We start from the raw sequence: 21,373 nt of genomic DNA, 5'->3' as shown, positions 1-21,373 counted from the left end.
GGGCGCAGGGTCTGGGGGCTGCCCGGCAAACCGTGAAGCCGGTAGCGCTGGGGCAGCCCTTTCCCCATAGCTGGGAGTGGGGAGGAGGGGGCGGGGTTAGGGCGGGGGGAAGGGGTGGAGTTGGGCGGGGCTAGGGGAGGGGAAATGGGCGGGGCCAGGGCCCGTGGAGGGTCCTCTTTTTTTATTTATTAGACATGGTAACCCTACTGCTGACTGAATCCTCCTGTTCTCTCCAGAACGGGTCCAGCCTTGCCAGTAGCAGGACAAGCGTCCCCTTCCCATGTGCCTCAGCCCTGCCTGGTCAGACGCCATCACCCGTCAGTCCTTGGCCTCCCAGGCTGCCAGTGATGGGAGCAACTCTGGGTGGTGGCTCGGGTGACACAGACACCAGACCACTAGGAATTGGGTGCGGCCCTGTGGGACAAGAGAGTCTCGCAGAGGGCACTTGGGGGACTCTCCTGCCCTTCCCAAGAGCGATAGCACCCTGTCCTAAGAACATAAGTCTGGGATGAGGCAAAGCTTGTCATTAATTAGCCTGGCTAAAGAGCTGGGTGGAGCTGCTCCGGGGACAAGCTGGCTCGCTCCTGCTCATGGAGGTGAATTCATCTCCCTTCCCAGGAGCACCTGCTCTCCCTTTCATTCCCCACCAGGCTCCTTGTGCCAGGCCAGCGAATGACCACAGGATGGGAATGAGGCCTGGGCCCTGCCCCAATCTCCTGAGTCTAATGCAGCTGCTCACCTTGTCCCCCATCAGCTGCTGGGTTTCCCCCAGGAGGGAGTAGGTGACAGGGAGAGAGACACACACACACATTTGTCCTTCTGGTTGCAGGGCTTGTGTCCTTCCAATCCCATTGGTGGCTGCACAGTGGGCAGAGTCCTTGCTGCGTGCCCGGCCCAACAGAATTGCAGGGCGTGGTGTGGAACACAGAAAGAGATAGAGAGACTCATCCTCCAGCCGGGGTCAGTCTGAGAGAAATTGGCTGGGGTCCCAGTCTCACTCTTCTAGCGGGTGCCATTTCCCAGCTGGGTTCCTTACCCCTCTGGTGCAGCAGCAGCTGGTAGAGCCGGTAAACCCCCTCCCTGGCCTGCCGGCTGATGTCCTTGGCTGGGTCACTGACGGACAGAGCCAGCTGGGCCATGTGGTGACCCATCCTGGGGAATTCCGCTGAGTTCTAATGGACGGGAGAGGGAGAGGGGACTCCATCAGCATTTTCCTGTCAGCTCCCAGTCCCCCCCGGGCCAGGACTCTCCTTCCCCTCAGCCCCTCTGCAGGAGATGCTAGAGCCAGACCCTTAATTTCCTCTGCCCCCAAGGAAGCCTGGAGCACAGGGCTGTGGGCAGGGCCCTCCATGAGGACTTGCTTCCCCAGCAGCTCCAGGATGACAGGGAGGCATGAACCTGGAGCACAGTCCCCTTAAAAGCCCAGAGTCACCACTTAACTAGGACAAGAAGAACTTGACTCAAGCCAGGCTCACTCTCTGCTCTGACTCTGCCTCCCCAAGAGGAACACTCCTAACCCACAGCCCCTGCAGCAGCAGATCCTACAGCCCGTCGGAGCCAGATCACCTACGCCTGGAGTCAGGAAGCTGGGGTCAGAGGTCACTTATGTCAAACTCAGGGAGGGTGATGGTGAATCTGAGCAGGGCCGTGCTGCTCTTAACGGCCCTGGCTCTCTCTCGCGGCACCCTGGACACGATCCAGTAGTTAATGTGCTGTGGGGAAAGGAGGCAGATCAGGATCAATGGGCAGGTGCACGTATTGTGGAAATGAGACACAGACACACACCCATCCCCAGGGGGCTGAGACATTGTGCGCAGGGTGGAATATCTGATTCATTGATTGCAGAGCTTTGGAAGGGGATTGTTGCCCGCAGGACGATTCTTGAATCCTGCAGGTCACAACTTGTCATTGTCTCTCTAGACTGGAACAATGTTCAGTGTCGGGGCTGGTCCCATCCTCCCTGCACTCCTGATTCCTGAACAATCCCCTCAGAAATCTCAGGGCCCGTTGGAGAGACGGGCTGATTCTCTGGGGCCCTCCTGTTTCTCTAGGAAGGAGCCTGTGACTCTTCTCTGAGGACCCTCTTCTGGATCTCCCAGGAGGGGTTCAGACTCTCACTCCCCAAGCCAGCCAGGGGCCCTGTGGTTAGTGCTCAACACAACCAGGCAGAGCTCTGGCTTGAAGTCCCAGCTCCTTCCTCTGTCCTTTAAGGAGGAAGGGCCTGACACTGCATTGCACTGACTGCCCTGACCAAGGATGCCCACTGGGGGCTCAGCTAGGAGGACAGACTGGAAAATGGATCTAAGAGTGAAGGTAAAATTGCCCCCACCCCTCTCATCGGGCTCACCTCCAAGATGTACTGGAGCCTGTCGGTGTCTGGGGACTCTGCCAGCAGGTTCCCCAGCATGGCGTCCAGGAGGTCTGGCAAGACCCTAGGCAGATCCTGAAAGCAAGGGAGAGCCATGGGTCAGAGTTAGGGAAACTGGGGCTACACCTGCCACAGGATGGGAAATGGGGTCTCTGGGAAGCACTGGTGAGACCCCCAAACACATATCCTGGCCTCTCTCATTCACATCCCACTGCAGGCAATTAGCAAGGATTCATGGCAGGATGACAGCTGGCTCTTCAATCCATGACTTTAGCATGATCTACCTGCACTTGGGCGGTGTCCTTCTCCATGCCCAGGGTGAAGACGGCGTGCAGGGCAGCTCGGAGGAGGTGGGTCTCCAGCTCTGGCTCCAGGGCAGGTGTCATGGTGCTGGCAAGAGAGAGGAGCCGGCATTAGACTGTGCAGTGCGGGGATGGGACTGGCACCAACATGCAGGTGAAACTGCAGGGAAATAGGCACAGGCTGGCGAGAATGGAAACTGAGGCACCGAGCCAGGGAATGACAAGGCCAAGGTTTCTCAGACAGACAGTGGCAGGGCAGGAATAGCACCTGTTCCCTGGACCCTGCTGCCCCTCCTGTATCTGATCCTGGGTGTGAGCCTCTCCCCAAAGCCGTTGCAATGTTACTGGAGTGAAAAGAACAGCCCAGCCAGGAGAGAGTGAACCTTCCCCCCACCTCTGCCAGAGGAGCCACCCTTGGGCGGTGACCTGGGAGTGGGAGGGGCAGTGACTCCCAGCCCTGGGCCTGAGCAGGACTGGGGTTAGGGGAACCGGGCCGGAGGGTCTCGGTACCTGAGGTTGCCCACAGCAATCAGGGAGTTAGCAAGGATGGCGCCGGGTGGAGAGTTATCAGGCAGCTCCTCAATGAGCTCCTGTGAGACCCAAAGGAGACAAAGGAGCGTGTGAGATTCGGGCCTCACTGACACTTCCCAGTGAGGAGATTACACAGCCAGGGTCCCACACAGCCAGCAGGATCCCCCACCTGCCTCCCGCTCCTCCGATTCCTGCCCAATAGTGACCACTCTCCGAATTTCTCCCGTCTCTTCTCCCCAGTCTTCAGCCCCAGCAATCCCTGCCCTCTGCTGCCCCTCCAGCACCAACAATCCCCCATCCATTAGCCTGGGGAGACCCCTGCCCCTCCCATGTCTCTGTCTTTCCTCCAGCTGCTGGGCACCGTGTCTTACTCACCACAATCCTCTCCGCCACAGCCGCCTTGCAACAGTGCGGCTCCACTGTGTCCTGCCCTCTCTGCTGTGCAGTGAGACGCGGGGTGGATGGCGTGCAGGAACACGAGCTGCTGGGCCTCCTCCTGCACCCACCAGGAGTGGGGTTAGGGGAGAGAGAGCCAGTTAGCCGGGGACCTCCCTGGCCCCACACAGCAGCTGCAGGACTCAGGCCTGAATGGGGGATAGTGGGGACCCGCCCATTGTCCAAATCACCCACCACTCCACCACAAGCAGGGTCAGGAACTGGGACAGTGCCTGTGGGGGGAGGAGACCCGGCTGGTGTGTGACAGACACCCCCACCTCTGGGGTCCCAGATCATGGAGGAGAAAGGTCCCCATTAGGGCTGGTGGATCATCAGGGACAAGACCCTCTGCAGGGGGTCAGGTGCTGGGAAGGGGCAGGACAGTCTCGGTTCCAGCACAGCTGGGGTACAGTTGTACCTTTTCTCCGCCTTGGAGCTGCTCTCGGCTGTTATTGAGAGTTGCCTCCTCTGTGGCCACGTCCACCCATTCCTCCTCCTCGTCCCCTGAGTCCCTGGCAGTCCCTGCACCAGGGAGAGAAGGGGACAGGGTGACGCCTGCTGACACTTGGGGGAAGGACAGGGGCACGGTGGGGCAATGTGTCCCCTTCCCACCTCCGGGACCCAGGGCAGATCGGGCCCCACACTCCCCCCTCTCAGTGATGCCTTCAGCCCCCAACTCCTTCAGGAGCCCATAGCAAAGAGACCCCCCCACGCTGTCCTGGACTCCCTGGGAGGTGCCTCCCCCCAACTGGAGCACCAAGGACCAAAGTGGCAGCATCTAGTGTCAGTGGGGTTCATGTGGCTCAGGCCAGACCCCTGGGCTGGGGACCCGCCCCCATAGCACTGATAGAGGGCCTGGGCCCAGGGTGTTCACAGCCCCGCCCTCACCTCTCCCTGAGCCCAGCCTGACTCCTCACCTAGAATAAAGCAGCGGCGTCCATCGGCCTCGCTGCTGCCCGAGTCCCAGGCACTGCTGCTGTCTCATGGGGAGCGGGCCGAGCTGCTGGTGGTGGGACAGGGATCCTCCACCTCCTGCCCTGGGGAGGCTGGAAGGTCCTCAGTGACCGGGCAGGGCGATGCCTCCTGCTGGGAATCAGGGCTGGGCTCCTGGGGCCGCTGCTGCCCACACAACATGCCCCAGAGTCACCCTGCCCGGCTCCCCTCCTGTGCTGGGTCCTGCCTGCCCAGCCGCAGCCTGGCCCAGCTCCATTTCGACCTGGCCTCTCCCACCTCGGCGCCTGCGCTGGGAGCGGGTTTTCTCCGCCAGAAGGCTGGGCACTTCCACATCCTGGCCTGGCCGGGAGTTCCTTCCCCGCCAGCGGGGACGGAGGGGCCGCTCTGCTCCTGGGGAAGATGGCAGCTGCTTCCCTCAGGCTCTGGGGCCACCTGCAGAGCCTTCTTCCTGAACATCCTCAGGAGCCTGGCCATCCTGGAACCGAGCGGGGAGCGGGCGTGAGTCTGGGGTCAAGGCAGCCTCTCACTAACCAGCCTGTTTGGTCCCTCCCCATCCCTGCCCCAGCCAGAGCAGCTCCTCCTCCCCGCACAGGGGTGCATGTAATGCAATCTACACGCACTGGCAGGAGTTCATTGCATGATCTGCTTCCTGCTGTTTGGTTCTGGGCTGTTGGAGTACGGGCTTGCAAGCATCTGTGCACACATATTATACTAATTGCATCTAGACCACATGTCCCTAGTTTGTTTGTGAGAATGTCCTTATTAACACCAAGATGGATCACATCTACTGTTTACCCACCTCCACTAGGCCCGTAACCCTGCCAAAGAAGGAGCTAGGATTGGTTTGGAATGATTTGTTCTTGACAAGTCCATGCTCACTAGTCCTAAGAACCAAATTGTCCTGTAGGCGCTGACAAACTGATTGTTTAATAAGGAGTTCCAGTATCTTTCCAGGTATGTTAATGGATGGGAAGACGTTCTTTTTCAGGGATCTCTGACGAGAACTGGGGCACAGCACTTAGTTTGTTGAGGCCATAAAATGGCGACAGGCACCTCTTCTCTCCTCCCAGCACCCCAGATACCTAAAAAGGTGGGACTCACATCCCTCAATGGGCTTTAAAAAAGACAATGGTTACAATGTGGCCCCGACCATTTCTGGTTTCTGCAGACTAGATGTTTTAGCAAAGTTTAGAATTCCTTGGTGCTCAACACCGTGAAACTCCCCTTTAGCCTTCACAAAGGGCTTTAACGCCCCTTATCTCACCCAGGCTCTCGACTGCCCAAAGTTGGAGAATTGTCCCTGTTCCCATTGCAGAGCACCCCCCACGACACACACACAGAGTCCTCCTGGTGGTGGGAGGGGAACAGAGGAAAGGACAGAAGATGTAAGAGATGAAGAGAAAGGAGGGAGGGATGGAGGAAAAGGTAAAACAAAAAGGACAAACCCTAATGTCCCCAGTGATTCTAAGGGACAAAATCCCAGGTGGGGAATAAAGTTCGACCACCTTAAGCTAGTGTTTTCCATGCCTAGAATTCAGCTGGCGCCAGATGCATAAGACTGAACAGGTTCCAAACCTCTCGGAGGCTCTTACCTTCTAAACAGGGACGTCTGTTTTCTAGTAAAATCAGGAAAAACAAAAGAGAAAACTCAAAAGAGGTTCCTCCTGGCGCTCATATACGTGAACCTAAATACTCTCTCAGTCCTCAAAGAGAGAGACCTCGAGAAGGAGACTTGCTGAAGCAAAGCTACAGGGGACTCTGAGGTTTCCCTGGCCCTGCGCCCCTGTCCTGCCTGGCTGATGTCAGCATCTCTCTGTGAGGTCACCACCTCCCCAGCACCTTTGACCAATAGGCTTAGGTCCTGCAAAAGGCCTTTGTGATGTCACTGCCACACCCACCCCTCCCCTGCAGTGCTAATGTTCTGCCGCAGGCCAGACACTTTGGAGGTTTGAGCTACTCCCTGTGGATCACCCCACTCAATGAGTGTTCATTCTAGGAAGCAAGCCGGCTAGACAGTAAAACATCACAAGCTGCTCCCAATACTACACTCGGTTTCTCAGAAATGAGTAGACTTTATGGGCAGAAGAGACAGTTAGAGCATCTAATCTGACCCCCTGCATATCACAGGCCTCCTGTCTACCACAATAGCTACTGTTGGGGTAAACACATTCCAGAAAGGCATCTAGTCTTTATTAAATGACATCAAGAGACGGAGAATCCACCACTTTCCTTGGTAGCTTCTTCCTGTGGTCAATCATCCTCGCTGTTGAATATTTGTGCCTTATTTGTCATAGGAATTTGTCTCTTTTCACCTTCCAGCCATTCCCAAACCTCAGCCAGTATTTGTAGGTGACAAATCTCATGAATTGTCACAGATTGCGGTGTTACTAGAGGAGGTTTTGGAATTAACTGATAAGTCACTGGGACCAGATGGCATTCACCCAAGAGTTCTGAAAGAACTCAGATGTGAAATTGCGGAACTACTAATTATGGTTTGTAACTTGTCCTTTAAATCAGCTTCTGTATCCATGACTGAAAGATAGCTAATGTAACGCCAATATTTAAAAAGGGCACTATTGGTGATCCCGGCAATTATGGACCAGTAAGTCTAATGTCAGTACCGGGCAAATTAGTTGAAACAATTGTAAAGAATAAAATTGTCAGACACATAGAAGAACATAAATTGTTGGGCAAAAGTCAACATAGTTTAGGTAAAGGGAAATCGTGTCTTACTAATCTATTAGAGTTCTTTGAAGGGGTCAACAAACATGTGGACAAGGAGGATCCAGTGGACATAGTGTACTTAGATTTCCGGAAAGCATTTGACAAGGTCCCTCACCAAAGGGTCTTATGTAAATTAAGTTGTCATGGGATAAGAGGGAAGATCCTTTCATGGATTGAGAACTGGTCAAAAGACAGGGAACAAAGGGTAGGAATAAATGGTAAATTTTCAGAATGGAGAGGGGTAACTAGTGGTGTTCCCCAAGGGTCAGTCCTAGGACCAATGCTATTCAACTTATTCATAAATGATCTGGAGAAAGGGGTAAAAAGTGAGCTGGCAAAGTTTGCAGATGATACTAAAGTGCTCAAGATAGTTAAGACCAAAGCAGACTGTGAAGAACTTCAAAAAGATCTCACAAAACTAAGTGATTGGGCAACAAAATGGCAAATGAAATTTAATGTGGACAACGTAAAGTAATGCACATTGGGAAAAATAACCCCAACTATACATACAATATGATGGGGGCTAATTTAGCTACAACGAATCAGGAAAAAGATCTTGGAGTCATCGTGGATAGTTCTCTGAAGACTTCCACGCAGTGTGCAGCGGCAGTCAAAAAAGCAAACAGGATGTTAGGAATCATTAAAAAGGGGATAGAGAATGAGACGGAGAATATCTTATTCCCCTTATATAAATCCATGGTACACCCACATCTTGAATACTGTGTACAGATGTGGTCTCCTCATCTCAAAAAAGATATACTGGCATTAGAAAAGGTTCAGAGAAGGGCAATTAAAATGATTAGAGGTTTGGAAGGGGTCCCATATGAGGAGAGATTAAAGAGGCTAGGACTTTTCAGCTTGGAAAAGAGGAGACTATGGGGGGATATGATAGAGGTATATGAAATCATGAGTGATGTGGAGAAAGTGAATAAGGAAAAGTTATTTACTTGTTCCCATAATATAAGAACTCCACTAGTAACCTCCCTCCAGCCTGACAGTTCACCTTTCAGTACCACCCGTTGTAGTCTTCCCTTTAACCAGTTCCTTATCCACCTTTCAATTTTCATATTGATCCTCATCTTTTCCAATTTAGCTAATAATTCCCCATGTGGAACCGTATCAAATGCCTTACTGAAATCGAGGTAAATTAGATCCACTGCGTTTCCTTTGTCTAAAAAATCTGTTACCTTCTCAAAGAAGGAGATCAGGTTGGTTTGGCACGATCTACCTTTTGTAAAGCCATGTTGTATTTTGTCCCAATTACCATTGACCTCAATGTCCTTAACTACTTTCTCCTTCAAAACATTTTCTGAGACCTTGCATACTACAGATGTCAAACTAACAGGCCTGTAGTTACCCGGATCACGTTTTTTCCCTTTCTTAAAGCTAGGAACTATGTTAGCAATTCTCCAGTCATACGGTACAACCCCTGAGTTTACAGATTCATTAAAAATTCTTGCTAATGGGTTTGCAATTTCATGTGCCAGTTCTTTTAATATTCTTGGATGAAGATTATCTGGGCCTCCCGATTTAGTCCCATTAAGCTGTTCGAGTTTGGCTTCTAACTCAGATGTGGTAATATCTACCTCCATATCCTCATTCCCATTTGTCATCCTACCATTATCCCTAAGCTCCTCATTAGCCTCTGAAAGACTGAGGCAAAGTATTTGTTTAGACATTGGGCCATGCCTAGATTATCCTTAACCTCCACTCCATCCTCAGTGTTTAGTGGTCCCACTTCTTCTTTCTTTATTTTCTTCTGATTTATATGGCTATAAAACCTTTTACTATTGGTTTGAATTCCCTTTGCAAGGTCCAACTCTACATGGCTTTCGGCCTTTCTCACTTTATCCCTACATGTTCTGACCTCAGTAAGGTAGCTTTCCTTGCTGATCACTCCCATCTTCCACTCCTTGTAGGCTTTCTGCTTTTTCTTAATCATCTCTCTGAAATGCTTGCTCATCCAACTTGGTCTACAACTCCTGCCTATGAATTTTCCCCCTTTCTTGGGATGCAGGCTTCTGATAGTTTCTGCAACTTTGACTTGAAGTAATTCCAGGCCTTCTCTGCCTTTAGATCCACAAGTCCTTCAGTCCAATCCACTTCCCTATCTAATTTCCTTAATTTTTTAAAGTTAGCCCTTTTGAAATCAAAAACCCTAGTCACAGATCTATTTTTGTTTACCCTTCCATTTAGTTTAAACTGAATTAGCTCATGATCGCTCAAACCAAGGCTGTCCCTTACAACCATTTCTTCTAAGAGATCCTCACTACCCACACCAAATCTAAAATGGCATCCCCTCTTGTTGGTTCTTCCACTACTTGGTGAAGGAATCCATCAGCTATCACATCTAGGAAAATCTGAGCCCTATTATATTACTAGCACTTGTCCTCCAGTCTATATCTGGGAAGTTAAAGTCTCCCATGATCACACAATTCCCATTAGTATTTACTTCATTAAAAACATTAAAGAGGTCTCTATCCCTATCCAAATCAGACTCCTGTTCTAACAGACAGCAAACCCCCCAAAGACAGGGATAGAGCCCAGGAATCGAGATGGTGGGGAAATTTCATTGAAACCGTTTCTGTCCGAAAATCCTGTTCAAACTAAACCAGTTTCTTTCTTGAAATCATATCAAGTGGCATGAAAATTCTTTGCAAAAATATTTTGTTGCAAAACAAAAGCATCTTCTGTGTCACAAAAAGAACAGGAGTACGTGTTTGTCTCGTCGCACACAAAGAGGAGACACTTAGATCTCAAAAATTAGATAAGATGTTTCAGTCTGAGCTAAGTAGTTGCTGCTCTTAACAATTGCAACATAATAAAATACAAATAAAATAGACTATTTCAGCCATTCTATTATGTCATAATCTGATCTGAGTAAACATGATAGGACACCTCATCTTATGCACTGCTCCTAGTGACACTCTCCAATAGATCCCCATCCTCCACCTGTCGGGAGGTAGGTAGGAGCGGATTGTTATCCCTACTTGAAAGAGGGAGAAGCTAAGGCTGAGAAAGGAGAATTGACTTGTCTTAGGTCACACAGTCAGTCCGTGGCAGAGTTGGGAATAGGACCCAAGAGCCCTGATTTTCAAACTAACCATCGGATCTTGAATTTCAGACATTGAATGACCTGAATAAAGTGCTCTCAAGTGAGTTCCAGACCAGCAAGGGTTCATAGTAATTATTCAGCAAGTATTTTAGGAGAACTGGAATGGTAGAGAAAATAATGAACTGCAGAGAAGCAGCAAAATTTGTCGAACATATGACTGGTTATGACTATTTACTTGGTCTTAAAAGAAAACGACAGGGACCTGAGTCTCCTCCCTGTCAATAACGCCCTGCTCAGCCAATCAGGGTAGAGACCGAGGGGTGGGAGGATGAGGGTTCTCACCAGAGAGCCCAAAGGATGGCCCAGGTCACCGCTGGGGATCACTGTCTGAGCACTATTTCCGCCCCACATTTTTCGGTGGACCTCCCACAATGGGAGTTGTAGAGCAACCCCCACGACACACACACCACCCTCCTGGTGGTGGGAGGGGAACAGGGGAACAGACAAAAGAAGTAAGAGATGAAGAGAAAGGAGGGAGGGATGGAGGAAAAGGTAAAAGAAAAAGGACAAACCTTAATGTCCCCAGAGATTCTAAGAGACAAAATCCCAGGTGGGGAATAAAATTTGGCCACCTTAAGCTAGTGTTTTCCATGCCTAAAATTCAGATGGCGCCAGATGCATAAGACTGAACAGGTTCCAAACCTATCAGAGGCTCTTACCTTCTAAACAGGGACGCCAGTTTTCTAGTGAAATCAGGAAAAAGAAAGGAGAAAACTCAAAAGAGATTCCTCCTGGTGCTCACGTACGTGACCCCTAATACTCTCTCAGACCTCAAAGAGAGATCTCGAGAAGGAGACTTGCTGAAGCAAGGCCACAGGGGTCTCTGAGGTTTCCCTGGCCCTGCGCCCCTGTCCTGCCTGGCTGATGTCAGCATCCCTCTGTGAGGTCACCACCTCCCCTACACCTTTGGCCAATAGGCTGAGGTCCTGCAAAAGGCCTTTGTGATGTCACTGCCACACCCACCCCTCCCCTGCAGTGCTAATGTCCTGCCACAGGGCAGACACTTTGGAGGTTTGAGCTACTCCCTGTGGATCACCCTGCTCAATGAGTGTTCATTCTAGGAAGCAAGCCGGCTAGACAGTAAAACATCACAAGCTGCTCCCAATGCTACACTCGGTTTCTCAGAAATGAGTAGACTTTATGGGCAGAAGAGACAGTTAGAGCATCTAATCTGACCCCCTGCATATCACAGGTCTCCTGTCTACCACAATAGCTACTTTGGGGGCAAACACATTCCGGAAAGGCATCTAGTCTTTATTAATGACATCAAGAGATGGAGAATCCACCACTTTCCTTGGTAGCTTCTTCCTGTGGTCAATCATCCTCGCTGTTGAATATTTGTGCCTTATTTGTCATGGGAATTTGTCTCTTTTCACCTTCCAGCCATTGGGTCTTGTTCTGCCTTTCTCTGCTCGATTAAAGAGCCCTTTAATACCCAATATTTTCTCTCCATTAAGGCACTTCAACACTTCAGTGAAGTCACCTTTCAATCTTCTTTTGATAAGCTAAACAGGTTGAGCTCTTTCAATAGCTCACTAGAAGGCATTTTTCTCCAGCCCTCAGAACATTTGGTGGCTCTTTGCTGCCCAGCTCCAATTTCTAGGACCATCTTTTTCAAAGGAGGACACCAACACTGGAGGCAGTATTCCAATAGCAGTCTCACTGCTGCTGTGTCACCTCCCTATCCTACTCACGGCTCTGCTCCTACGTCTAATGATGGCTTTAGCCCTGTTCACCACAGCCTCACACTGGGAGCTCATATTGAGTGGCTTTTCCACTCTGGCCCCTAAATCCATTTCAAAGTCACTGCTTTCCTGGATACACGTCCCCATTCTGGAGGTGTGGCCGGCGTGCCTTGTTGCCACGCATAGGACCTTGCATTGGGCTCTGCTCAAACTTGTTTTCTTTGAATGGGTCCAGCTGGCTGAATGAACCAGATCGCTCTGTATCACTGCCCTCTCCCCATCAGGAATTACCACTCTGCCTGTATTTTGTCACCCCCCAATCTTATCCGCAGTGATTGTATGTTTTCTCCCAATTCATTGATAACAATTATTTTAAAAAATTAGTCCTTGAGAGCTTCTTCAGACCCTTAGTACCCAGGACCTGCTCCCCACATCACAGTGAGAAATGCTGTCCAGCCCTGCTGGTACATAGGGGATAAGCACAGAACAAACATACCTTTAGTAGCTGTGGTGTCCATAGGCTCTGAACAACATGTGGGGGTCAGCAGATTACAAACGCACGACAGACCTGTAGTGTAGACAGGTCCCAACTGTGTCTCGGTTTCCCACCCTGTAAAATGGGGAGAACAAACAAAACCTTGATTAGCTCCATTTGATAGCTGGGGAAACCGAGGCACCCAGCGGTGCAGAGACTCGCTCATGGTCCCAAAGCCAGGAATAGAAAACAGCAGATCTGATAGCCAGGCCTGGGACCTAACCCTGGTTTTCCTGGCCTTGCTGCTCTAAGTTTAGTCATAGCCTCCATGTCTTTTCCCCCGTGTCCCTTAACCCCACGTCACTGCAGAAGAGAGATTTTCTGGTAGCCAGCTGGCTCTCCTGCATGTGGACGTCGTTCCAAAAGACATGCTCTGGCTCAGTCCCATGCTATGGTTGGCTGAAGGAACCACTTGGTCACATTCTAGCCCTGAGTTATACAGGAGGGGCGACTAGATGAACATAATGGTCCTTTCTGACCTGAACCTCTATCAATCGCTACATTTTCTGCTGCTAGGAAGAGAACTCTGGACCTATTTTCTCTCATTCACTTTCAGTCAGAATAATTTCAATCCAGGCCAAAGGATTTCCTCTTCCATTGTGTCTTCAGCACCTTTGCGAGCAACCAGTTACTGTTACCCACAGGTTTCCAGTTTCAACGTGTCCCTGGTTGAGATGGCCAGGAAAGGGGTTGGAGCTCAACTGCACCTGGCCCAGGTGATGCAGCTCCCTAGGGTGAAGGGAATAAGTGTGGGGGTCACGTGACAAGACGCAGCCTGTGACTAGGACCCAGGTCTGCTGAGAGATAGAAGGGCAGCCTGTGCTCAGCCAGGAGAGAGACCCCAAGGGAAGCAGGCATGGGAGGGGCTTGGAGAGTCCTTTAAAGGTCAGGGACAAGCTGGGAAGGGGCCAGGCTGAGCACTAAGGACAAGGCCCTAGGAGGGAAAGACAGGGCAGTTTAGGAGATGGGGCAGATAGTCCAGTTGGTTTTGGCTCCCAGGACCAGACACCCAGAGGTGAAGGTGATTGTCGGCAGGGCCGGCTTTAGGCCAATTCCACTAATTCCCCCGAATCGGGCCCCGTGCCTAAGAGGGCCCCGCACCCAGTGGCAGGGCCGCCCAGAGTGGGGGGCAAGTGGCAGAGAATCCCTTCCCTGGCTAGAGGCGCCTTTTTAATTTTTACTCACCCAGCGGTACTCCAGGACTTTGGCGGCACTTTGGTGGCATGTCCTTCAGTGCCGCCAAAGACCCGGAGCGAGTGAAGGAACCGCCACCAAAGTCTAGGAGCGCCGCCCGGTGAGTACAAGCCCCACGTGGGTTTTTTTTTTTTAGTCATCCCTGTGGGGGCCCTGTCAAAACTGTTCGAATCAGGCCCCACACTTCCTAAAGCCGGCCCTGCATGCAGCATCTCAGCTGCTCCAGCCCAGGGCCTTGCAGACACTGGGGGATTGCCCCAGTTACAGCCACTGGTGCAACTCTGCAAAGCAGAGCAGGGCACGGGCCCAGCACAGTATCCCTGCTGTATGCTCTTCTGCTCGCCTCCAGGGCCGGTGCAAGGATGTTTCGTGCCCTAGGAGAAACTTCCACCTTGCACCCTCCCCCGAGCCCTGCGGCAGCTCCCCACCCCCCCTGCCCTGAGGTGCCCCCCCTGCAGCAGCTCCCCACCCACCCCCAGCCCGGGAGCCGTCCGGCAGCTCCCCACCCCAGCTCACCTCTGCTCCGCCTCCTCTGTGCACGCCGTCGCTGCTCCACTTCTCCCACCTACCAGGCTTGCGGCGCCAATCAGCTGTTTGGCGCCGCAAGCCTGGGAGGGAGAGAAACAGAGCGGGGCGGCGTGCTCGGGGAGGAGGCGGAGCAGAGGTGAGCTGGGGCGGGAAGTTCCCCTGCGTGCTGCCCCTCTCCCTACTTGCTGCAGGCGGCCCTCCCTGCGCCCCCCAGCCCCAGCTCCCTCTGCCTAAATGCTGGCGGCGACCGGGGCGGCCGAAGATCCGGCCGCCGCGGTCGCCGCCAAAGAAAATGCTGCTCCCCAAATCCTAGTGCCCTAGGCGACTGCCTAGGTCGCCTAATAGGTTGCACCGGCCCTGCTCACCTTCCCCCCACGTCCTGCCATGGCCACTCTGGGGGGGTCAGGGTGCCTGCCTGTGTCAGCATAGGGAGAGGTAGCGGTGGCTTTCTAAGGAGTTGTGCTGCCCTCTGTTGGCGATGCCCCAGCATTGCATCAATGCACATCATTTGTGATTAGAGCCCCGTGTGGCACTATTTTTTTTTAATCCCACTCCTGTCCCACCCCGCAACACCCCCTCCCCCTGCCCCTACCCCGCATTCTCTCCTGCATTTTGATCCCACTCCCACCCTTAGATCCCGCAAATCTCGCAAGAGACAGATGCCCCCATGCTGCTGAAAACCAAACAAAACAGGGTTAATGTGTTATAGATCAATGGAATTCCGACACAATTTTACCACTAAACGAATACAACAAATCTTGCTTAAACCATGTAAAATATTTGAACTCCTGTTATAAAAGACATGAAATCTCTTTCTATCCCTCGCTCAAATTTAAATATTAAAACCTTTATTAGAAAAAAAAAGAAAGACTTGCTTTACATTGCTGAAATTCTATGTATGACAAACAGTTGGCCTGTTTCAGACTAGCAGCCGTGTTAGTCTGTATCCGCAGAAAGAACAGGAGTACTTGTGGCACCTTAGAGACGAACACATTTATTAGAGCATAAGCTTTCGTGGACTACAGCCCACTTCTTCGGATGCATAGAATGGAACATATATTGAGGAGATATATATACACACAAACAGAGAGCATGAACAGGTGGGAGTTGTCTTACCAACTCTGAGAGGCCAATTAAGTAAGAGGCCGGTGTATATCACACAGAACGGCCAAACAAATTGCACCACAGTTTTGCCTTAAAAGGTGCAGATTTTTTTAAATGATTATAAACCTTAAGTTGTTTAAAAAAAGACCTGGAATTTTCTAAACCATTTAAGCACCGTTTTTAGAACTTTGACACCCCGTTCAAGTGATTTATGTCAGGATATTACTGCCTTTTGGAGAACATTTAAAAGCAAAACTGCTCGCAGCACTGGCAGCCAGCCGATACAAAGCGATGGTCTGCACGTACACGACGTCACAGGACAACAAAGCCCGTGCATGGGATTCTCTGCCCTGAGCCGGATTCGGAGCCAGGGAGCTAAACACGGATAGGAAAGAGAGGCTCAGGCAAAATAATTTGCAATTCCCCGAATAGGCTGCTCTTGGTAAACTGTCGGAGATTTCGTGTTTTCCCGCAGATTACCTCTTTTTTTGCCCCCTCAGTCCTGTCCACAACAAAGTACATTTTAGCTGCTCCCGCTATTATAGCAGCGGGTCCTGCGGGACCCACAGGATCCCAGTCCTGCTGCAGGGCTCTAGTCCAAGTGGAGAGCAGTGTCATGTCTCTAGCAATTGAGTAAGCATGTGGGAAGATCCTAGGAGTTGGCCTCCTATGTTTCCTGGTGCATTGCAAGGTTGACCCCCATGTCTGCTAATGAATGAAGCCAAGTGATACGGCATGAAACTGCTGTAGGACTGAGCCCTCCCAGCTAGCTCCCATGACAGTACAGGGCAAATTCTCTCTGTGAGCATTGAACAAGAGCTTTCAATCCAGTGCCCTGTCCCTGCTGCTCCGGTGCATTTACATTCAACTATTATTGCACTGACTGTTCACCTGATGGAAAGAGAGCACTCTGCTGCGAAACACTCCCAAGCACCAGCCAGCATCAAACAGAGCTGAGATGATGCTCGTCTGGGCCAGCCACTGTGTTTGGCCCATCAGCCTAAAGATACAGGAGAAAGCAGTATGCCTTGAGAGACAGATAGTGCTAGTGCTGATGGGTGTATGGTACTGGCTAGATTGGCTGCTTTGGGATCCCCAGCCTACACTGACTCATGATGGGGGACTTCAACTCCCCAGACATCTGTTGGGAAAATAACACAGCAGGGCACAGATTATCCAACAAGTTATCGGAATGTATTGGTGACAATTGTTTATTTCAGAAGGTGGAGAAAGCTACTGGGGGGGGGAGGCTGTTCTAGATTTGATTTTGACAAATAGGGAAGAACTAGTTGAGAATTTGAAAATGGAAGGCAACTTGAGTGAAAGTGATCATGAAATGGCAGAGTTCATGATTCTAAGGAATGGTAGGAGGGAGAACAGCACAATAAAGACAATGGATTTCAAGAAGACAACTTTAGCAAACTCAGGGAGTTGGTAGGTAAAATCCCTTGGGAGGCAAGTCTAAGGGGAAAAACAATTGAAGACAGTTGGCAGTTTTTCAAAGAGACGTTATTAAGGGCACAAGAGCAAATTATCCCTCTGCGTAGGAAAGATGGGAAGTCTGGCAAGAGACCACCCTGGCTTACCCAGGAGATCTTCAATGATCTAAAACTAAAAAAAGAGTCCTACAAATAGTGGAAACTCGCTCAAATTACAAAGGATGAATATAAACAAATTACACAAGTATGTAGGGACAAAATTAGAAAGGCCAAGGCACAAAACGAGATCAAACTAGCTAGGGACATAAAAGGAAATAAGAAAACATTCTATAAATACATTAGAAGGAAGAGGAAGAGCAAGGACAGAGTAGGCCCGTTACTCAATGAGGGGGGAAAGACAATAACAGAAAATGTGGAAATGGCAGAAGTGCTTAATGACTTCTTTGTTTCGGTTTTCACCAAGAAGGTTGGTGGCGATTGGACGTCTAACATAGTGAATGACAGTGAAAATGAGGTAGGATCAGAGTCTAAAATAGGGAAAGAACAAGTCAAAAATTACTTAGACAAGTTATATGTCTTCAAATTACCAGGGCCTGATGAAATGCATCCTAGAATACTCAAGGAGCTATTTATTGAGGAGATATCTGAGCCATTAACAATTATCTTTGAAAAGTCCTGGAAGACGGGAGACATTCCAGAAGACTGGAAAAGGGCAAATGTAGTGCCCATCTATAAAACGTTAAATAAGGACAACCTGGGGAATTACAGACCAGTCAGCTTAATGTCTGTACCCGGAAAGATAATGGAGCAAATAATTAAGCAATCAATTTGCAAACATCTAGAAGATAATAAGGTGATAAGTAACAGCATGGATTTGTCAAAAACAAATTGTGTCAAACCAACCTGATAGCTTTCTTTGACAGGGTAACAACCCTTATGGATGGGGGGAAGCAGTAGATGTGGTATATCTTGACTTTAGTAAGGCTTTTGATACTGTCTCGTATGACCGTCTCATAAACAAACTAGGGAAATACAACCTAGATGGAGCTACTATAAGGTGGGTGTATAACTGATTGGAAAACCGTTCCCAGACAGTAGTTATCAGTGGTTCACAGTCATGCTGGAAGGGCATAATGAGTGGGGTCCCACAGAGATCAGTTCTGGGTCCAGTTCTGTTCAATATCTTCATCAATGATTTAGATAATGGCACAGAGAGCACACTTATAAAGTTTGTGGACAATACCAAGCTGGGAGGGGTTGCAAGTGCTTTGGAGGATTCAAATGATCTGGACAAACTGGAGAAATGGTCTGAAATAAATAGGATGAAATTCAATAAGGACAAATGCAAAGTACTGCACTTAGGAAGGAACAATCAGTTGCACACATACAAAATGGGAAATGACTGCCTAGGAAGCAGTACTGCGGAAAGGGACCTGGGGGTCATAATGGATCATAAGCTAAATATGAGTCAACAGTGTAACGCTGTTGCCAAAAAAGCAAACATCATTCTGGGATGTATTAGCAGGAGTGTTGTAAGCAAGACACAAGAAGTAATTCTTCCCCTCTACTCCATGCTGATTAGGCCTCAACTGGAGTATTGTGCCCAGTTCTGGGCGCTACATTTCAGGAAAGATGTGGACAAATTGGAAAAAGTTCAGAGAAGAGCAACAAAAATGATTAAAGGTCTAGAAAACATGACCTATGAAGGAAGATTGAAAAAATTGGGTTTGTTTAGTCTGGAGAAGAGAAGACTGAGAGGGGACATGGGAACAGTTTTCAAGTACATAAAAAGGTTGTTACAAGGAGGAGTGAGAAAAATTGTTCTTCTTAACCTCTGAGGATAGGACAAGAAGCAATGGGTTTAAACTGAGCAAGGGCAGTTTAGGTTGGACATTAGGAAAAACTTCCTACCTGTCAGGATGGTTAAGCACTGGAATTAATTGCGTAGGGAGGTTGTGGAATCTCCATCACTGGAGATTTTTAAGTTGGACAAACACCTGTCAGGGATGGTCTAGATAATACTTAGTCCTGCCAGGAGTGCAGGGGACTGGACTAGATGACTCTCGAGGTCCCTGCCTGTTCTGTGAGTCTATGATTCAGGCCAAACCCCAGTCTGGAGGGGGACCGAGTTTGGATAGTTACAAAGAGGGATCTGATGCCAATTTAAAGCACTTATCCGGCAAAGTCAAGAGCTCGGTTCTCTAGAGCCTGGCTCAGATGTCACTGACATCCCAAAGTCACAGGGGAGGGTCGCGGCAGCTCATTTTCCATCTACCAAGGTAAGCGGTGAGGTGAGTTACCTCTTGTTTAGAGCTCCTGAAAGCGCATCGACGTGAGCCATTGCTCAGGGGCACCGCTGCTTCAGCTCAGTGGCTGGTTGGGGGGGAGGGGTTGTGGGGTGGGGGAGGGACAGTAACCAGTTGGGGAGGGGGGGGTTGTGTGGGGGTGGGGGAGGGACTGTACCCAGTTGGGGAGGGGGGGTTGTGTGGGGGTGGGACAGTAACCAGTTGGGGAGGGGGGGGTTGTGTGGGGGTGGGGGAGGGACTGTACCCAGTTGGGGAGGGGGGGGTTGTGTGGGGGTGGGGGAGGGTGCCAACTCCTGTGCTGTTGTCACGGTGACGGTGTCTTGGCCGGGCTGGTTCCCGTATGACCATGACAAAAGCTTGCTAGAGAATTTGAGACCTGATTGGCTGCCTGCCACATTTGCCCACTTCCTGGAGCTGAACAACCAATCAGAGCTGAGGCAGGCAGAGCTGTCTCCCTCTCCCCCTCCCCACAGCATCCCAAGCCATTCCCATGGTGGGGGGGGGGGGAGAGCTGAAGAGCCCCGCACTGCCGTGAGCAATGGGGTCAGGACAGTGCCTCTGCTCCTCCTCATGCCCCTGCAGCATCCACCTGGCAGGGCCCAGGGGGTAAAGAGCCCTGCAGCTGCCCCCCAGTCTGGGAGGGAGGTTGAGGCACCCCAGGAGCAGCAGAGGGGAAGCTGGAGGGCTGCACCAGTGGGGGTGGGGACTGGGTGGAGGCAGAATCAATTGCTTTGCAGAGGATGGGCAGACATGGGGGCAGACGGGAGAGAGGGCGTCAACAATCGAAAGACAGACTGGAAAAAATCTCATGAACTTTTGAGTCAATTTTAGGATTTTCAGGGGTCCGGCTCATGATTTTTAATCTCATGAGGTTGACAATACTGGGATTGTTGGGGGGTAGGGGTCTGGTGGGGAGTGGGGATTGGGGGAGGGATCTGGGGCCTGTCAGTGAGTGGGAATTATGTGAGGGCGGGGGAGAGAGGATCGAGCAGTATTTGAGGGGCTCTGGGTCAGGATTTTTATCTGACCAAATCTTTGATTCCCCTTCCCCAGCTGCAGCGAGGTGGTTGTGAAGAGAGCTGCCGGGCTGCGTGGAGACGGTGTGCTGGGTGCAGCCGGATTTATTGGGTGCTGTGGACGAGAAGGAGCCGTGACATGGAAGTGATATTGGATCTGCACTGTACAGGGGACACCCCCTCCCCCACACAGACACACCCCCACACAGGCACACACGCACACTCACCCTGTGACTCAAAGCTCACCACCACCTACAGCGGGGAAAACTCACTTCTCCTTCCTGCAACTGGTCCCACAAAGATGGCCGGGAGACCAAGCACCCGTCCTCCAAACCAGCTTCTAAGAGACCACCAGCCTGGGGTAGGGGCCCTCACGCTGCCAGGGAGGAAGGGGTTTGCCATCACAAGCCCCCATGATCTTCCTCTGCCTTCTCGTAACTTGTTCATTGCAGACTCCAGCAGGCCGGCTGTTCACTACTCCGGTGGAGGGGTAGTTGGGGGAGCTGTCAGTGCTGGTGCTGCATGCTCTGTAGCATGTTCATTTCCAATTCTTACCCCAACCTTATAGCATGAACCTCTTGCCTGAGCTGCCATGGCAGAAACATCTGCTGCTCCTAGCCCTGGGTGTTCCCTGTTGTTAGAACACACACAATCGTGGTGTGCCCAAGAGACGCAACAGGAGAGACTGTGAGATGAGGAGTCCAATGTAAATGAGACATTTCTCTGCCCCCTGCTTTTCATGTGAAACCCTCTACCAGGTGGAGGCGGCAGCAACGAGGGCCGGGTTCAATATCTAGGGGTTCCTTTTTAACACTACAATACAGAACCGGCTCGAGCCCCCACCCAGTAACCTGGGAAAATTACACACCACCGGGGCACATCTACAGGCAACACTTCCCCTCTCGCAAGCACTGAGTCTGAGGGGAGAAAAGAAACTTGTCCATCAGCCGTCCGCTCCTCTGCTCGCTCGCTCCATCAGCTGCTCAATCTGCCACTGTCTTCTCTACTGCAACCTCTGAGATGTCCTGAGGTCCCACCACCTAACACAGCTCTCAGTGGGGCAGCCTCACCGCTAGTGCAGGCTGGGCAGTCTCTTCCCCAGAGACACTGTCCTACAGCGGGTCCAAGGCTTAGCAC

The sequence above is a fragment of the Chrysemys picta genome, chromosome 21 (genome assembly GCF_011386835.1).
Source record: "Chrysemys picta bellii isolate R12L10 chromosome 21, ASM1138683v2, whole genome shotgun sequence".
NCBI lineage: Eukaryota > Metazoa > Chordata > Testudines > Emydidae > Chrysemys > Chrysemys picta.
Note: the sequence above shows the minus strand (reverse complement) of the source record.